Raw genomic sequence first — 21,332 nt, 5'->3', positions numbered from 1 at the left:
TGATCATATCATATCACATCTTGATCATATCATATCACATCTTGATCCCTTCTTCCCAGTACTTAGAAGTCCTGTAAGGGGAGGCAATGGCCTAGCGATTTAATTGCTGGACTGTTAATCCAGATACCCGGATAATATTCTGGCCACCTGAGTTCGAATCCTGCCTTGGCAGATGATGGTATTTGAATTCAATAAGTATCTGGAATTAAGAATCTAATGATGACCACAAATCCATCGTCAATTGTCAGGAAAAACCCATCTGGTTCACTAAGGGCCTTTAGGGAAGGAAACTGCCATCCTTATCTGGTCTGGCCTACATGTGACTCCAGACCAAGAGCAATGTGGTTGACTCTCAACTGCCCTCTGGGCAATAAATGCTGCCGAGCCAGCGATGGCCTCATCCTGTGAATGAATAAAGGTTTCCAACACCCTAATTAGACAATTCTCCTGAACAATGGTCCCTTCAGCAATCCAAACTTTCCCTGGTACTGGTGGTTCGCCATTAACTAAAACTCATTTCGCCCACATCAGTCCAGGCAATAATCCTGAGCGTATCACCTTTGATGTTCTGCTTTTTGATTTTGCCCTTAACTGCTTATACTTCCCAAGTAGAATCTCTTTCCCAGTCCTATCTATGTTGTTGGCACCAATGTGGACCAGGACAATTGGATCTTCTCCCCTCAAGTACAAGTTCATCTCCAGCCCAGGCAGCCTGAATCCTAACACAAGGCAGGCTACACAGCCTTTGGATTCTCTGACTATAATAACCCTTACCCCATCTACATTCTTATTTAATGCCCCACCACCCCCTCCATGCTCCATTTGAATGGTTTCCTGTATCGCGATGTTCTATTCAGTCAGCTCATCTATCCTGAAGCTTCTACTCTCATCCAAACAACCTGAACTAACCTCAAACCTATTGGACAAGTGCAGGGGCTGAGACTCATGCTCTTTAGTCTCGATTCCCTTATCGTCATCACTTGCAGTTTAGATTTCTAGGAATTATCCTGGGGCAGATAGAGTCGGGGAGAGAGAGAAGAAATCTCATTGGAAAAGGCTTAGAATACTCAAAAAGGACTTGAAGACTATATGACCACTTAAGATCTTAAGGAGATTATAACAAACGGGTCACGATAAAGAACACATGGTAAGAATACAGTTACAATTAGTGTGAGGTAGAACAAAAAGCCATCTTTAGGCTCACAAAATACCAGTTTTTTCTTTTCTAAATGCTGAACTGCTCAGTTTTTTCTTTTGCTTATTTTAGATATATACTGGTCAGAAGTCACACAAAATCAGGTTATAGTCCAACAGATTTATTAGAAATCACAAGTTTTCAGAGTGCTGCCCCTTTGTCAGGTGAAGCAGAGAAAAGCACGTACATAGAGAATTTATAAGCAGAGAGATCAAAAGATCATACAAATGGTGTGAGCAAAATGTCAATAGGCTTAATACTAAGTCTCTGCAGGTGATCAAAAGTGTCAGACAGTGAGTAAAGTGTCAACAGCTGAACAGTTAGTGAAGCGATGACCTATAATACGATTAATTGAGGCAGAGATATAATTACAAAAAATTAAAAAAAGGTGGCGTTGGAGACAAACCAAATGGCTGGACTAACACGATCGGTATAAGAGTCGCGTGACAAGGGTCTAACCAAAAGTAATAAGTAATCCAAAACTGTACAAACTAAATTAAGGTAGAGAGATCACAACAGGTGATGGTGTCAAAACAAGACAGTAAAAGGAAGATATCACAAATACAGGACAGTGTGGTGGGGTTACATATAATGTGACACGAACCCAAGATCATGGTTGAGGCTGTCTTCATGGGTACGGAACTTGATGATCAGTTTTTGCTTGGTGATTCTGCCTTGTTGTGTATTTCGAAAGTCACCTTGGGGGGCGCTTACCCGAAGATCAGAAGCTGAATGTCCTTGACAATTCTTGTCTGGCAATTGTTGCACAGTCTCCATTTATCTGCTGTCATTACATCTGCATGGTCTCGCCAATATACCATGCCTCAGAGCATCCTTGCCTGCAGCATACGAGGTAGACAACACCGGCCGAGTCACGCGAGTATCTGCCATGTACACGGTGGGGTGATGTTCCCAGGGGTGATGGTAGTACCCGTGTTGTTGATCTGACATGTTTTGTAGAAGTTGCCATGGCAGGGTCATGTGGTGTTGTGGTCAATGTTGACCTGAAGGCTGGGTGGTTTGCTGTGAACGATGGTCTGTTTAAGGTTTGGTGGCTGTTTGAAGGCGAGAATTAGGGGTGTAGGGATGATCGCCAGTGTAGTATTGAAGGCTGTGAAGAACATGGCATAGTTTCTCCACTCTGTGGATTGTACTTGATGATGAAGGGTATTCTATCGGTCATGTCCTGAGTCTGTCTTCTGAGGTCGTTGCGTTTTTTTGCTGTGGCACATTGGAGCTGGTGATTGATGAGTTGAGCATCATATCCCATTCTTATGTGGGCACCTGTCAGCATTTTTAGGTGTCCATCACATTCCTCCTCATCTGAGCAGACTGTGAGCTTATGCAGGGCTTGTCCATAGGGGATGCCTTCTTTAACATGTTAAGGGTGGAAGCTAGAGAAGTGCAGCATCATAAGGTTATCCGTGGGCTTGCGGTAAAGCGAGGTACCGAGGTGTCAATCCTTGATGAAGATGCGTGTCAAAGAATGAGACTGATTCTGAAGAGTAGTCCATGGTAAGTCTGATGGTAGGATGAAACTTGTTGATATCATTGTTGAGTAATTTCAGTGATTCCTCGCCATGAGTCCAGAGGAAGAAAATGTCAATTAGACTCGTTATTCAGAGACGACTTATTCAGCCTATCAACACACCATTCACACCATTTGTATGATCTTTTGATCTCTCTGTCGATAAATTCTGTGCCTGCATGTTTCACTTCACTTCACCTGACAAAGGGGCAGCGCTTCAAAAGCTGGTGATATCAAATAAACCTGTTGGGCTATAACCTGGTGTCATGTGACTTCTGACCTGGTCTACCCTAATCCAAAACCAGCACCTCCACATCATAAATAGATACTAATAACAGTTATTTTAAATCAATGCTAACAGAAAATCATTGCAATGTGGAGACTATGTTGAATTCACATTTTGACTGCAAAATTATATTTTATATAGCTATTACTTGAATAGTAAGATACACTATTGAAGTTATACCTATATATCACATACTGTTTAAGTGCATGAAGAAAATCTAATATCACAATTTTCCTCATTTCTTAGCTAAAAAGTTTGAGGAGGTTTATAGCTCGGGTTGTGAATGAGGTTGTAGACTTGCTTGCTGAGCCAGTGTTTGCAGACGTTTTGTCACCCTGCTAGGTAACATCGTCAGTGCGCCTCCAGTAAAGCGTTGGTGTTCTGTCCCACTTGCTAGTTATATGCCTCGGTTTGCTGGGGTGGCTAGCATCACTTCCAATTCTGTCTTTCAGTGGTTTGTATATCAGATCCAGTTTAATGTGTATGTTGATGGAGTTCCGGTTGGAATGCCAGGCCTCCATGAATTCCCTGGCATGTCTGTGTTTGGCTTGTTCCATTACAGATGTGTTGTCCCAGTCGAATTCGTGTCCTTCTTTAACAGTGTGTATTGAGACCAGTGAGAATTGGTCATGTCTCTTGGTGGCTAGTTGGTGTTAGTGTATCCTTATTGTCCGTTTTCTTCCAGTTTGGCCTATGTAATGTTTCTCACAGTCCTTGCATGGCATGTTGTATATTACATTAGTTTTATCGGTTGTGGGTATGGGATCCTTTACGTTCATCAGTAGCTGTCGCAGGGTGGTTAGCTAGTTTAAACACAATTATAAAAAGGATATTATTAAGCTGGCAAAGATTCAGAAGAGATTCACTGGCATATTGCTGGATATGGAAGATTTGAGTTATAAAACAAAAAGGCTGGATAGTCTGGGACTTTTTTTTCACTGGAGCATGAGGTTGACAGGCGCTTTTATAGAAGTTTATAAGGCAACAAGGAGGTATAGATAGATTTAAAGGTACCTGTCTTTTCCCTAGGATGGGGGATTTTAAGACTAGGGGATAAATTTTAGGTTAGAAGGTAGATTTAAAAAAGACATGTGGAGCAATTTTGTTTTTTTTTTGAACAGAGGGTGGTTCATGCGTGGAATGAACTTCCTGAGGAAGTGGTGAATGTGGGTACAATTACAATGTTTAAAAGATATTTGGATAAGTACATGAATTGGAAAGGTTTTGGAGGGATATGGGCTAGGAACAGGCAGGTGGGACTAGTTTAGTTTGGCATTGACTAGTTGGACTGAAGAGCTGTACGACTATTTGGTACATTAATCAAAGGTTAACAGCAGCAGCAGCAACCACCAAAATGAGCATTCTTATTTTCAAAATAAAACCCAAAAGAACTGCGGATGCTGTAAATCAGGAGCAAAAACAAAGTTGCTGGAAAAGCTCAGCAGCTCTGGCAGCATCTGTGAAGAAAACAATTAGAGTTAACATTTCGGGTCCGTTTTCTGAGGAAGGGTCACTGGACGCGAAACGCTAACTCTGACTTTTTCTTCACAGATGCTGCCAGACCTGAACTTTTCCGGCAACTTTGTTTTTGTTTCTTATCTGCAAATCTAGATAACAAATTTTAACAACAGGGGAAGGTTCAAAGTTGAGCCCAGATCATGTTTATGACAACATGCCTCGCACATCTCAGAGCTGGGACAGGACAACAATATGAACTAGAAAAGTGCCTTGTAATAATTTCTTAATAGTGCCAAGGTTAACTGCTGAACTCTTTTGTATGGACTCCGCTAGGTGACAATAAATCCAAATTTGGGATTATTCTAATTGTAATGCCTCAATATCACATAGGGATATTTATATTATGTACGTACGTAATAGCTTTCTTCCTACCCATATTGTCACTGGTCTGTAGACTGAAAGATCATAGCAAATTCTAAAATCTTCTTCATATTAATTCCCAGAGTCTTTTATTAATATATTGCTTTATGGACACTGCGTTAAATATGTTTTGTCTGGGAGACAAAAGACCCTCCATTATTTGCAGAGGAGCTTTTCCAAAGTGCACACAAACACTTAGCCTTCAACAGACACTGAAAGCACATTTAAATTAATAATTTAATTGCAATGCTATTTGTGGGAATGCACTGTGAGCAAATAGATACCACATTTTTCCAGTTTGCAACAGGGACTACACTGCCAACAAAATAGTTTTGTGTGCAATGCTTTGGGATTTCCTGGCATTATGAATAGCACCAGAAGTGTTCATGAGCAATTGTGCAGTGCCTACACTTTGCATTTAAATAACAGTATTGTCATTTTGCAGCAGTTATAAACAAGAATGATCATTTTTTTGAGACAGTAAGAATTGCAGATGCTCGAGTCAGAGATAATGCAGTGTGGAGCTGGAGTAACACAGCAGGCCAGGCAGCATCAGAGGAGCAGGAAAGTTGACGTTTCGGGTCAGGACCCTTCTTCACAACCCGAAACAAACTTTCCTGCTCCTCTCTTGCTGCCTGGCCTGCAGTGTTCCTCCAGCTCCACACTGTGTGATCATTTCTTTGATGGTTCTTGTTCTCATTGACAAATCTTACACATCCTGTTCTGCAAATAAACATTGGTGGAATTGAATATAGAATTAAAAATGTACTGATGACCATTGAAACTATTGTCGAATGTTGGAAAAACCCATCTGATTCATTAAAGTTCTTCAGGGAAAGAAACTGCCATCCTCTCCTGGTCTGGCTGACACATGACTCCAGAGCTCCAGCAATGTGGCTGACTCTCAACTGCTCTCTGAAATGCTGGATGAAGCCACTTAACTGTATCAATCACTATGAAGTTTCAAAGAAATGAAACCGGATGGAGCACCCTGCATCAACCTAAGCTCCAGAAAAGACAATGGCAAAAACAGTCCTGTTGACCCTGCTAAGTCCTCTTTACTAACAGAGTCATACGGTCCTACAGCACATAGACAGGCCCTTTGGCCCAAGCAGATCCATGCCAACAAAAATGTTCATCCACGCTAAGCCCATTTCCCTGCACTTGGCCCATATCCCTCTAAACCTTTCTTATCCACGTATTCGTGCAAATGCCTTTTAAATGTTGTTAATGTACCCGCCTCAACCACTTCTGCTGGCAGCTCATTCCATATGTGTACTACCCGCTCCTTAAAAGTTTACCCCCGCCACACCCCATCCCACCCCAAATTCCCATGTATTCTTTCCCCTCTTACCTTAAACTGATGCCCTCTAGTCCTCGATTTCCTAACCCTGGGAAAAAGACAAAGACAGAATACATTCACCCTGCCTCATGATCTTATACACTTCTACAGGATACCCCCCTCAGTCTCCTATGCTCTAAAGAAAAAGTCCTAGCTTGTCCAACCTCTCCCTATAACTCAGCCCCCTGATTCCTGGCAACATCCATGTAAATTTCTTCCACACTCTTTCCAGATTAAGAACACCACTTGGAAGAGCTGTCTCAGAGACTAATCAAGCAATAGAATGACAGCCATTATCAAGCAATCAGACCTGACAATGACCACTAATGCGTGTGGGGAGTGGTGCTAGTGGTATGAGTCAGGAAAGAGTTGCCCTAGGAGTTCTCAACATTTACCTTGAACCCGAATTCCCATGATTTCAGCTTAAACATGGGCAAGGAGACCTCCTGCTGATTACCATGTACTGTCCTCCTTCAGGTGATGAATCAGGACTCCATGTTGAGCAAAACATGGTAGGAAGCACCCAGGATGCCAAACGTACACTTTCAGTGTCCATCACAAATAGTGGCCTAGCTGAAGCAGTACCGATTAAGCGGGTTGGGTCCTAAAGGGCACAGCTGGTGGAGTGGGCCTGCAGCAGCTGGTGAGGGAACCAAGAGGGAGAAACATACTTGACCCTATCCTTACCAATCTGCTAGCTGCAGATACATCTGTCCATGACAGTATTGGTAAAAGTGACCACCACACAGTCCTTGTAGAGATGAAGTACCACCTTGACAGTAAGAATACCCTCTACTTTGCTGTGTGGCACTATCATGCTAAATGGGACAGACTTCAAAACAGATCTAGCAACTCAATACTGGGCACTCATGAGGCACTGTCGGTCATCACAGAAGTGTACCGTAGCACAATTGGCAAACTCATGGCCCGGCACATCCCACACTCTACCCTTACCATCAAGCCAGGGGATCAATCCTGATTCAATGGAGAATGCAGGAGGGCATGCCAGGAGCAACACTAGGCATACTTAAAAATGAGGTGTCAACCAGGTAAAGCTACAAAACAGCATAACTTGCATGCTAAACAGCAAAAGCAAAGTGATAATCAGCACTAAGGGATCCCACAAGTAACAAAATCAGATCAGTCCTGCCATATCTAGTCATACATCCAATGATCTTCAGCTGCTTCATCAATGACATACCTCCTTCATCATAAGGTAAGAGTGGGGATGTTCACTGATGATTGTACAATATTCAAGACTTTTCAGATACTGGAGCAGTCCATGCTCAAATGCAATGAAATCTGGTCAATATGCAGGCTTGGGGTTGCCAAGTGACAACTAACATTCATGCCACACAAATGATATGAAATAACTGTCTCCAATAATAGACAGACAATCTAATTACTGCTGCTTGACAATCAATGTACTATCACTCAATCTCCCACTATCAACACATTTGGGGTTACCATCAGAAACTGAACTGCACTTGCCATATAAGCGCAGTGGTTACCACAGGAGGTCAGAGGCTAGGAATACTGCATTGGGTAACTCACCTGCCAACTCCCCAAAGCCTGTCCACTGTTATGGACCAGACCAGACCCGCTCAATAACGTTAAGGTAGCCTAGAGCCTAACTTATCTGCCGTTTATATCCTCCCCACCTATGTCCCACAACATCTCACGAATGGCCAGTTTTGAGATGTTATATCTGTCCGAAGTCCTTTCCACTTAGCACTAATGTTGTGTTACACAATGCAAAGAGGATCCTCAATGTAACGGTGGAACAGTGTCTATACAATGACTGCACAGTGGTCACCCTAGCTGATACTGTAAGTGAGAATGAGATCAAGTAGATTCTTCCTTGTTGTTGGTTCTCCTACCAACTTCTGAAAGCCATCTAACAGCTGTGCCCCGTAATACTCAGCCAGATCAGTCAGCAATGGTGATAAAGTACGCTTAGTGATGGACACTGAAATCAATGGACCCAATATGAAAGGGCACTGATTCATCTGCTGAGAGGAAGTGGTAGCTGGCAATCAGCAGGTTCCTTACCTGAAGGGCGACCTTTTGAAACAGAAGGTAATTCACATGTGGAATGAACTACTAGAGGAAGTGGTAGATGCAGGTACAGTTACAACATTTAAAAGAACATTTGGATAGGTACATGAATAGGAAAGTTTAGAGGGAGAAGGGGCCAAATGCAGGCAAGTGGGACTAAGTTTAGTTTGGGAAACTTAGTCAGCATGGACGAGTTGGACCGAGGGATCTGTTTCTGTTTGACTCTATGACTCCGAGTTGCAAAAGTAATGAACACTGCAATCAGCAAACATTCCCACTTCTGACCGCAAGATGGAAAGATTATCAATGAAGAAGCTGCTGCAAATGGTTGGACATAGGAGTCTATGTTGACGAACTTCTGGCCTGAGACAACTTGCCTCCTACAGGCTTCCGCTTTTGTGCTAGGTATGCCTTCCCCACCATTTCCATTGATTTCAGTTTAACTAGAGACCCTCAATACCACACACACTCCCTTGATGTCAAGAGCAGTCACTCTCACCTCACTTCTGGCAATCTAGTTCTTTTGTGCTTCAACCACAGTTGCAGTGAGATTGGAAATAAGCAGCACTGGTCAAATCTGAACTGTACATTAGCAAACAGGCTGTCACTGAGCATGTACCAGTGACACCTTCCATCACTTTGCTAAATGATCATAAGCGCACTGGTAACAGGCCAAACTGGATCTTTCTTCCTTTTTGTGGACCAAATCAGACTACTAACTATACTGGAAAAGTTTGGCTAAGGGTGCAGATAACTCTGCTGTACAAGTCCTTAGTAGTGTGGTTGGGATGTTATCAGAGATGCCTTTTACGGATCCAGTGCCATCAGCCATTTCTTGACATCATGGGAAGAGAATCAAATTTGTGGAAGACTGACAAATATGATATCAGGAGTTGTCCCACATGCAATACTCACTCTGTAAACACGACTAAACCAGGTCCCAAATGCTGAAACCTTATTTTTCACTGGCATGCAAACTCCACAGTCACAAAAGGATGGGAGAGCTTTCAGAGCTTTCTTATTCATTTAGTTATTTATGAATGGTGACTGGCAATTTAAACAAGATAACAAGAACAGCAGATGCTGGAGTCAGCAATAACAGAGTGTGGAGCTGGAGGAACACAGCAGGCCAGGCAGCATCAGAGGAAAAGGAAAGCAGACGTTTCGGGTTGGGACACTTCAGAAATTCTTAACCATTCATAACTAGGTAGGGCAGGATCTAATCTCTTGGTTATAGGATTTGCCTCTCTATTGTACGCTGCTTACATTGTTTGGCAATCACACAAACCTGTATTTTGTTTCACCAGGATGACATCTTACTTTTAACAATGCCAGGTGCTGCTAATAAAAGTAAAGCCAATCTTATCATGACCAAGTGCGAATTTTACTTTAGTCATACGTGGCTCAGTTGGCAGTACCCTTGCCTCAAGTCACAAGTTTCTGGGCTCAAGCCCCACTCTAGAATTTGAGCAGAAAAATCAAGGCTGGCACTATAGTCCAAGACTTTTGCAGTGGCAGAGATGCTATCTTCTGGGTGAGATATTCAACAGTTTCCATCTAGCAGCTCATGTGAACATAAAAGATTCCATGGCACTATTTTAAATAAAGCAGAGAAGTTATCCCTGAAGCATAAGTATTGGTTAGGACACCAATCAACATTAGCAAACAAGATTACCTGGTTGCTATCATATTGCAAGAACTGACACCATGTTCCCTGTATTAAGACAAACTCTGCTGAGTAAAGTACTTAATTGGCTGTCAAGTGCTTTGAGTGTCTAATGGTCGTGAGAAGTGATACAAAACTGACTTGATTTAAATCTTATTTCAGCCAACATTCCTGACAACAAAACTGACTGCTTCAACCATATTTAAATCTACATTGTAGACATCACTTTTGACAGATTTTTTTCAATACAAGGATCAATGGTAAATGTGGGAAATAGAAGAAATCAGATGCACCTGAGCACAGTAAAGGTATCTACTTCAATGTTAGGTTGGAGGCTCTTGCAGCACAGACACAGCGTCCCTACTCCTGAATCAAGAAACCTGGGTTCAAGTCCTACCTGATCTAGAGATGTGTAACATCTCTAAAAAGGTTGGATTAGAATAATACGTTAAAATAAAAAGAAAACAAGATGGTATATATAAAGCCAACTTTGCACGTTCCCCAGATAACATGGGAAATGTTTCTTTACTGTATACTCTGCAAAAATCATGCAATAAGGAACTAATAAGAGTGTCTATATCACTCAAAAGACTTTACACACTGGGCAGTAGATAAATAAAGTTTAAGAGAAAAGCTGCAACTACAGGAAACTACCAATAAATATTTCCCACATCAATACATGTACAAACAGGTTGATACAGAAATACCAGGAAACAAACCTCATGATGTTCTGGGCCAGAAGGCCTAGGTTAAAATCCCACCTGCTCCAAAGATTTGTCATAACATACCTGGACAGGTTGATTAAGAAATCTACAAGCCTTCAAGTGTATGTGGCAAAAAAAATGTTTTGTCATACTCCTTTGTCTTCAACTGGCATCAAAAATTTTATTCAATACAGTTTGGAGCAGGAGGAACACAGCAGGTGAGGAACAGGAGAGTCAATGTTTTGGGCCTGGACCCTTCTTCAGGACTGTGTTCCTCCAGCTCCACACTGCATTGACTCCGACTCCAACATCTGCAGTTCTTGCTATCAAAAGTTTTACAACTGGAATTTAATACTACAAAAGAAATTGTGAAAGCAGTATCGTCATGACAAAGTTTTAATCCAAACTGGTTTTTGTAATTGTTACCTGGCCCTGGAATAATAATATTAATTTCAATTGTGTTGCCAAGATCTTGAATTACCTCCGTGCCTCACCTTTTTTCATGCCTCCCTTAAAGGGACGTAAAAACCTATCTCCAAGTTGAGGTTGAGATGACAAGGTGTAGAGCTGGATGAACACAGCAGGCCAAGCAGCAGAGGAGCAGGAAGGCTGACGTTTCGGGCCTAGACCCTTCTTCAGAAACTTGGACTTTGAGGATGTTACCCAGCATGGTAACGAAACGTCCGCGGAAAAACAAACCAGCTCGGCGAGCCCACAACCCGAGCTACAAATCTACTCCAAAACCTAACTCCTTATGCCACCATACGTTGTTTGAAAATGCTCCTGTGATGCATCTACCAATGCAACTCATCAAGTTTAGACACAAAATCTATAATACTGAATAATAATTCATTTCACTGTATCCAAAGTCCAAATGTTCCTGACTATTAAGGCTTTGTTCATACAGGTTGATAGTGCAAAACAACGTTTGTCTGACATTTAGTTTATTAGAACAGAAAATACCACAACTCCAGTTGGCAATGTTTTTCCTTTGTTTTAATAAAAAGCAGCTAGTTTAGCCAATTGGCTTAAACTAGTTCTCACTTATCCTGCCTTTTTACTTGTGATGTTAACAATAGAGTCCACAGTATAGAAAGTGGCTGTCAACTCAAATATTCTAATCCAGCATTTATGCTCCATACAAGCATCCTCCACCCTCCATCCAACTTTAACAGCACATCTTTCTATTTTTGCTACATGTTCTTTCGAAATACATGTACGCTATTTGTCCTTACTTTCTCTAATGACAGTATATATATTTTTACTACTTCATAAAGACGTTTCTCCTGAATTCTCTGGTGGATTTATTTGCCACTGTTTATGACCTCTGATTCTGGACTCGCCACAAATGGAAGTATTTCTTCCCTGTTCACCTTAGGAAACTCTTTCAATCTTACAGGCCTCTTTCAAATCACTCCTTGGTTTATTCGTTTTGAGAAAAAAAAGAGTCAGGCGATTCAGCCTGTGTGTATATCCTATGGAATGGATGAATTTCCAGCCAAAAAGTCCAGTGCACAAGTCCTTGCAATACATTTTTAAAAATTCGTTCATGGAATGTGGACATCATTGGCTGAACCAGCATTTATTGTCCATCCCTAGGTGGTCCTTGTTAGTGGTGAGTTGCCTTCTTGAATTTCATGCTCTGTAGCTGGAGCAACATGCCTTTTTTTTGGGGGTGGGGTGGAAATCCAGTGGAAATTTGATCCCATGTCACTGAAGAAGTGATAGATTAGTGATATATTGCCAAGTCATGATGGCAAGTGGCTTGAACGTGAACTTACAGGTGGCGTCCCCAAATATCTGCTGCCCTTCTCCTTCAAGGTGGTAGTGGTCATGTGTTCGGAAAGTGCTATCTAAGAAGCCTTGGTGAATTTCTGCAGCACATTTTGCAAATGGTACACACCGCAGCAAAGCTTCAGCAGTGGAGGGAATAGATGTTACTGAACGTGCTGCCCATCAAGCAGGCTGCTTTGTCTTGGATGATGTTAAGCTTGTGCTTTGCTGGAGCTGCACTCATCCAGGCAAGTGGACAGTATTCTATTAGATCCTGAAGTGTAGACAGTGGATAGATTTTGGGGTGTCAGGCAGCGAGTTACATGCTGTGGAATGCAATTCAGCTTCTGGTCAATGGTAACCCCCAAAAGGATGTTGACAGTGGGTGATTCAGTACGGTGATGGCATTGACAGTCAATAGATGATAGATTCTTGCTTTATGGAGATGGCCATTGCCTGGCATTTGTGTGGCACGTTACTTACCCCATTTCAGGCCAAGCCTGAATATTGTCCAAGTCTTGCCGCAGTTGGACATGGACCGCTTCAGTATCTAAGGTGTCTCAGACGGTGTTGAACTTTGTGCAATCATCAGCGAACATTCCCACTTCTGACCTTATGACGGAGGTAAGGACATTGAAACAACTGTGGTGACTGGTCCAGGATATTACCCTGAGAAACTCCTGCAGAGATATTCTAAAACTGAGATGACTAACTTTCAGCAGCCACAACCATCTCCCTTTGTGCCAGGTATGACTTCTACCAATGGACAGTTTTTCTGTTGATTCCAGTTTTGCTATAGCTCCTTAGACAAATGCAGCCTTGATGTCAAGAGCAGTCACTCTCACCTCACCTCTGGAATTCAGCTGTTCTATATTTGAACCAAGGCTGCAATCAGGTCAGATGAGCAGCCTTAGTGGAATCTAACATTACCAGTCAAATCAGCATTTTAAAGTAGATTTTGTAATTGTTAGCAATTTTTCTGATTTGCGTATATGGATTCCTAAATCTTTGCTGATCCATTGTTTTTAGCTTCACATTATTTAAGAAAAACTGGAGGACCTGTCTTTTATCCAATATGAACAACCTTACACTTCTTCACAGGGAGCTGCATCTGCCACATTTGTCTAATCAATCAATATCCATACCAACTTTTACTATAAAAATTTGAGTACTTAATTGTGCCACCTGACACGGTGTTGCCTGAAAACATGGATGCACAAATCTCCAAGTGATAAAAGGAGGAACTTACATGTGTTTAGTGTCTTTCAGAACGTCGCAAAGTGGGTCACAGCCAATGAGGTGTAGCCAATGCCATAATTAGAAAGTAGACAGCCAAATTATGCATAACAAGATTGCACAAATGGCAGTGCACTGATGAATAAATAATATGGTTGAAGGCTAAATATTGGACTCTTGATTGGGCACCCTGCTCTTTAAAAGAATGTGGGATTTTTTTCATGTTGATCACTAAGGGCATAAGACAGTTCAATTCAATATCTCATTTGAAAGACAACACTGTACTCCTTCAGTACCTTGCTGCTGTTTAGTTTTAGTTTTAACAATGATTCGTTATTCAATTATCTGGAGTGAGACATGAACACAATTTCTAACATGACTTCTTGACTCAGCCGAAACTATTCGATACTAAGCACGGCTAACTGATACTTGCAAATATTATGGAAAGCTGAGGCTCCAGTACAGAAGCCTAGGGGGCCCTCAGACATCTTGACAATCGATCACATACTCGTTTTGTTTTCAGCAAATAACAATAATGTCTGAAATCTACACGTGCACAGTTGAAACAAAATCCAGAAGTTGATATTTGTAATTTTAGTCTTCACCATCATGTGCTGATAAAACCTTTGCATGTTACAACCAAATAGAAATCATGAGGAATTCATTTGCAACAGAATTGTGTTCAACTACGATCTTCAACCTCATGGCCTGCATATCCTCCACTCTGTCATTACCATCAAGCTGGGACATCAGCCCTGGTTCACTGAAGAGTGCAAGAGACCCATGCTAGGACAACAATAAACACAGCTAAAAATGAGGTGTCACCTGAATGACAGTGAATCCCAGTGCATCAGTACAAGACATTTACAAACAGTCAGAAATGCAAAGTGCTTGATCCATCCCAGCGTCCTCGTGATCCTCAGCAGCACAGATGCCAACTTTCAGTAAACTCAACTCACTCCACGTGATATTAAGCAACAACTGAATCCAATTGCCCTTGATAATTTCTAACAATAATACTGAGGACTTGCGCACCAGAACTAACCATACCCTAGCCAAGCTATTCCAGTAGTTGCAACACTGGCATCTACCCAGCACTGGGGAAAATTTTATAGTCCTGTTCACAAGAAAATTAGAGAAATCCAAAGTGGCCAATTACTACCTTATCCATATATTATCAATCATTAGCTAAATGATGGGAATTGTCATTGAGACTATCAAGTGGCATGACAAAGGAATAAACACATTGATGCTCAGGCCACTTGGCTCCTGACCTCTTGTGGCTATAACAGCAATCCAGAGCTTAGGAATTTTACAGCACATGACTCACCTCCTGTCCCTCAAAACTTGTCCACCTTAAAACATAGCACAATTTAGGAATATGATGGAATCTTTCCTGAGTGGGTGCAACTCCAACACTACCCAGGCAGCTTGAAACCATCCAAAGCAGCCTACTTGACTGACACCCCATCCACCATTTTAAACATTCAGTCCTTTCACCACCAATGCAGTGCTAACTGCAGTACCTCATCATAACTTCAATGACTACACCTTCCAAGCCTGTGGGTTGTAACCACCCAAGTACATGGGATCTTCACCTTCTGCAAGTACCATACCATCCTTATTTGGAACTTTATTGCCACTCCTGCATTGTTGCTGGGTCAAAATACTAAATTCCTTTCTTAAAAGCTCTAAAAAAGTTTCCTTTCCCCGGCTCAAGAAGGCAGTTCACCACCACATTGAGGCAATTCAGAATCGGCAACACATTTGCTAAGAAAATTCAGAAAAGGGGATGAGCTCAGCAGTTTCATATCAAAGTTTGACGTACAGTAGATTAAGCTATATACACTAGGGCACATTATTGCAGACTAATTTAGGAGTTAGAAAAGCAGATGGACTATTTTGTTAGTTAGAATTTACAGACTTTGTACAGTACTTAAATAGATCACATTCCCTTCTTTTTAATTTTCCTGCAGCTTAGGCCATTTGTCCCTAGTACAGATCAAATTTTATTACCGAGGAGCTCAGTGTCTATTTGCGACTACAGACAATTTCCATCCTCTGAACAGACGTGATGGATTTTTTTTCAACAGGTTACAAAAGTGTGGGAAAAACATTGAAAACTTGAAGTAAAAAGAAACTGCTCACAATTTAAAATCATTCCAATTAGATCTGCACCTGAAAGAGAAAGGCTGATTATTAATGTAGTGAAGTGAAAGTGGCGTCCTGAAATGCTAAATGTCCTATTTCAGATTCTGACTCGCCTATACATTTTAAATGTTTGTTATTAACTCATCCATCTCAGCATTTCTCACTATTTGGTCAGTATCAATACTGTGTCTCACGGGTGCCATTTGCTATTATTTGGGAAATTAATTGTTCTTGCTTATTCATTTTTTTTAAACAAAATTGAAAAAGCTAAGACATTAATGTGTCTAACAATGAATTTAATATTGTTTCAAACTATTCAGAATAGTACAAATTAAGCTCAAAGTCTAAACCCAAGCATGCATGGAGGAAATCATAAGCATACTTATCTAAGCTTACTCATGTAACCTGGCTTTGAAGGCATAGAATGTGTTCTGCTGCAATGTATCTCTTTTTATACTATTACATTTTATAACCTAGCTCCTGCTGGATTTTATACCAAGACATTTTTATGCAAGGTAAAGCTTTGAACAGATTGTTAGACTGCGATGAGGGGCCTGTCTTATCACACCATACCACTACTTCCTTTCATTGCTTTTCCTGAGTTTCAGTCTTTTATGAAAACCTTCAATGTCTAGCTCTGTAGCAACAGGAACCAATGACTTTTTTTACATTTCAGTAATCTCTTTCTCTTACACTTCCTCCCACACCCTCCCCCACTGTGATCAAAAGCCTGTGTGTTTCAGCTTAACCCATTTAACTTAATATTATTCAACTAGATTACTGCCTAGTAAAGGTAAGCAATGGCCTAGTTTTTTATCATTAGACTATTAATCCAGAGACCCAGGTAATGTTGAGTTCAATTCCTGCCATGGCAGATGGCGGAATTTGAATTCACCAAAAACGTGGAATTAAGAGTCTTCAGATTGTGGATGTCCTAATGTCCTTTAGGGAAGGAAATCTGCTGTCCATACCTGGTCAGGACTACATACAAGTCCAGATGCAAATCGGTGACTCTTAACTGCCTTCCGGAATGGCCTAACAAGCCACTCCATTGTAACAATCGCTAGAAAATCTCAAAAAAAAAATGGACCTGGGTGCATCATCTAGCATAGACCAAGGCACCAACTAACAGGGAATACTGTGTCAACACTGTAAAGTCCACCTTATGCACCTGGGGACTAGTGTCAAAATGGGAGAACTGTCTCACAGGCTGGTTCAGGAACAGCCAAACTCATATTCACAGTACCTTTGCTGCCTGAAAGATATGGTTCTGTGGTATACAGTTAGAGGGAGTTGCCCCGGGAGTCCCCAACTGACTCCAGACCATATGAAATCGCATGGAATCATGTCACACATTCAGCAAAGGAACCTGTTAGTGGTCGCTCTGTATCATTCTCCCTTGGTTGATGAATCAGTAATCCACCATGTGGGGGAAGCATTGGAAGGTGGCATGGGCTCAAAATGCATCAGGGCTGAGGGATATGTGGGGGGGGTGGTGGTGAATCCACCAAGATTGGCTTGGCAGCATCACTACTGACTGAGCCTTAAAAACAATATTGCTACCAAACTCTGTCTGCACCAGGAGATGAGGGAACCAAAAAGGTTATAACGTGCTTAACCTCATCCTTGCCAATTTGCCTGCCATACATGCAATGGTCCATGACTGTATCGGTAAGAGTGACCACCCCACAGTCCTTGTAAAGACCAAGACCTGCCTTAACACTAACAGTACATTACAGAGCATGGTACTACCACCATGCTATGCTAACTAGGACAGGCTTTAAATAGATCTTGCAACTCAAGACTGGAGAATCCATGAAGTGCCATGAGCCATCAGCAGAATCAAATTCCAACACAAACTACAACTTCACGGTCCAGGACGTTGCCCACTCTACCATTACCATCAAGCCAGGGAACAACTCTGGTTCAGTAAAAATGCAGAAAGATATGCTAGGAATGGCACCAGGCACCCAGCAAGGAGGTATTAACCTGGTGAAGCTACAAAACAAACTATCTGCTTGCCAAGCAGCAAAATATAGACAGAAGAGGTAGTTTATTGGACAGTGCACTCAGTATAGGAGTTGGGAGGTCATATTGTGGCTGTACAGGACATTGGTTAGGCCACTTTTGGAATACTGCATTCAATTCTGCTCTCTCTGCTATACGAAGGATGTTGCTAAACTTGAAAGGGTTCAGAAAAAAAAAATTACAAGGCTGTTGCCAGGTTGGAGGTTTGAGCTATACATAGGGAGACGCTGAATAGGCTGGGGCAATTTTCCCTGGAAAGTCAGAGACTGAGGGGTGATCTTCTGGAAGTTTATACAGTCATGAAGAGCATGGATAGGGCGAATAGTCAAGGTCTTTGCTCCAGGGTAGAGGGCATAGGTTTAAAGGTGAGAGGGGAAAGATTTGAAAAAGGGACCTAAGGGGCAACTTTTTACCCAGAGGGTAGTGTATGTAATATGCCACCAGAGGAAGTGGTGGAGGCTGTTACAATTGAAGCATTTAAAAAGCATCTGGATGGGTATGTGAATAGGAAGGGTTTAAGAGGGATGTGGGCCAAATGCTGGCAAATGGGACTAGATTTATTTAGGATATCTGGTCAGCATGGACAAGTTGGACCAAAAAGTCTGCTTCCATGCTGTACATCTCTATGACCCTAAGTGACTACACAACCAACAGATCAGATCTAAGCTCTGCAGTCCTGTGACATTCAGTTGGGAATAGTGCTGGTTAATTAAACAACTCATTGGATGCAGGAGCTCCACAAACACCCTCACTCAATGATGGGGGAGCCCAGCACTTCAGTGCAAAAGATAAGGATGAAGCCTTCACAATAATATTTGGTGAGAAGTGCGAAATGGATGATCCATCTTGGCTTCCTCCAGAGGTTGTGAGCATCACAGGTGCCAGTCTTCAGCCAATTCGAATCACTCTGCATGATATCAAGAACCAGTTGGAGGTGCTGAATAGGGTAAAGACTGTAGGCCCTGACAACATTCAGGCAATAGTACTGAAGACTTGTGTTTCAGAACCTGTCACACCCCTAGCCAAGTTGCTTCAGTGCAGCTACAGCACTGGCATCTACCCAATGTTGAAAATTGTCTAAGTATGTTCTCTACACAAAACAAAGGACAAATCCAAGCTGGTAAATTCTTGCCCCATCAGTCTACTCTTGATCAACAGTAAGATGAACGAAGGTCACATCAACAATGGTATTAAGCAGCACTTACACAGCAATGATAGAAATAATGCTATATATGCCAGTTATAGCACAGTAGCTTTAAATTCTGTGCAGTGCACCTCTGGAAGGGTATTAGGTCTGGGAAGGTGTGGGAATGGGCATTAAAGGTATTGCTTCCCAAACTGTGTCTCACTGTAACCCCATTTTGAGGTCAGAAAATTGTTGTGACTTTACAATAAGACCAGTGAAAGTAGGGTCATGAGTGTTAAGAGTGGGATGGCTGCTGTCAGAGCTCCAGAGCAGCACACAACCAAATTTTCAGCTTGCGACATGATTTGGGATCCCAAACGCATTTTGGGAGGTTCGGTACTAAGAGATATGAAATCCAACAGAGATTAAAGTGAAACGTAGATCGACCAGTTGAATTTTTGAACGAGTTCAAGGTCCTGAATCACCAACTCTGCCTTCCCATACATCCAGGGTTTTGTAACTTTGACAATGCATCATCCTTATCACTTGATTATGTTCTAAAACCCTGGGAGCTAGTTTTGAATTCTGTCCCAGAGTGTCACAAACTGTACCAATGTGACATTTTGCTTAAAATGTACAAAGTTCCGAACACGACGAGCTTCCACTCAATGTATTTATCCAAACATTGATATGAGGACCACAACTGAGAAAATGATGTATACCACTGGCTGAATTTATGACAATGCACTGGAGTTCTACAAATAGTGCTATCATGCAATTATAAACTATCAATTAGAAACTATCTAAACTTTAACAATTGAAGTGAAACAGAAAATAACATCCCAAAGTAAATAGAGGCCTTGCCTTCATTTTTCATTTAGAGTCTAATACAGCTTTGCAGGACAAGACATTCATTAAAGCTACTGCATCAACAGAACATTAGGAAATGAAACTGTGTACCAAACCCATGTATATGAAGAGTGGAAATGTCATTGGACTAGTGATCCAGAGGCCTAGACTAACAGTCTGATGCTTCTGGTTCCAATTTAAATTTGGTTGATAAATCTGGGATACAGATGGAGCTGGACTGGGTATGGGACGCGAGCCGGAGCCAGCACAGGCTCTCTTTTTTATTTCAGATTTCTAGCATCCACAGTTCTTTGGAGTTTTCTTTTTAGTAACTAGGACTTGCACTCCAGAAACAACCACATCCCAAACCAAACTGTTCCAGTACAGCTACAACACTGGCATCTACCAGGCAATGTAAGAAATTGATCAGATCTGTGTTGAACATAAAAGGGTTAAATTCAACATTACTAAATACTGCCCCAGTTGATTGTCAGTAAAACGGAAGAATGTGTAGTTGACAGTGCTATCAAGCAGCATTCGTAAAAGGAATAATCTGCTCACTGATGCAGTTTAAATTTCACCTCGGACACTCAACTCAACTCAACCTCATTACACCTTTGGTCCAAATACAGACAAAACAGCTAAATTCCAGAGTTGAGGAGAGGGTAACTGCTCAAAGGCAGCATATGTACAAGTCTGGCATCAAGGAACATGAGCAAACATCGAGCCACAGAATCACAGAATTGTTACAGCACAGAATGAGGCCATTCAGCCCATCATTCCTGCACTGGCTCTATTACCTTGTGTAAATTGTGTAAATGTGTTTTCCCCATATATCTGCGCACTACCTCTATTTAAAAATAATCATCCAATGACCTCTTGAATATCTCAATTGAACCTGCCTCCATCACATTCCAAGGCAGTGCGTTCCATATCTGTTGCGTGGAAGTTCTTTTCTCACATCACGTTTAATGCAAGTCAATGGGAAATCACTTTCTGAAGAAGGGTCTAGGCCTGAAACATCAGCCTTCCTGCTCGGCCTGCTGTGTTCATCCAGCTCTACACTGGGAAATCACTCTTCTAGTTAGAGTAGGATCTAGAATTAAAGGAAAGTGGCTGTGGCTGTTGGAGGTCAATCATATCAGTCCTAGGATAACCTTGTAGGGAATTCCTCAACATGGTATTCTCAGCTCAACTATTTTCAGTTGCTTCAATGACCTGCTCTTCATCACAAAGGTCAGAGGTGGGATATCCACCATTCACAGTTCCTCAAAACCTGAAGTGACCTGTGCCCATATGCAGCAACACCTGAATAAGACCCAGGTTTCACCAACAAATGGCAAGTAACACACCATTAACTGCCAGGCAGTAACTACTTCCAAACAGAATCTACTTTTGACATCCAACAGCATTAACATTGCCAAATCCACTATCAACATCGAGAGTTATCATTGACCAAAAACTGACGTGCACCAGCAATGTAAATAGTGGCTATACAGATTCAGCTCAGAG

The sequence above is a fragment of the Rhincodon typus genome, chromosome 4 (assembly GCF_021869965.1).
Source record: "Rhincodon typus isolate 14 chromosome 4, sRhiTyp1.1, whole genome shotgun sequence".
In the NCBI taxonomy this organism is placed as follows: domain Eukaryota; kingdom Metazoa; phylum Chordata; class Chondrichthyes; order Orectolobiformes; family Rhincodontidae; genus Rhincodon; species Rhincodon typus.
The sequence above is the reverse complement of the archived record's forward strand: the minus strand, read 5'-3'. Positions refer to the sequence as shown.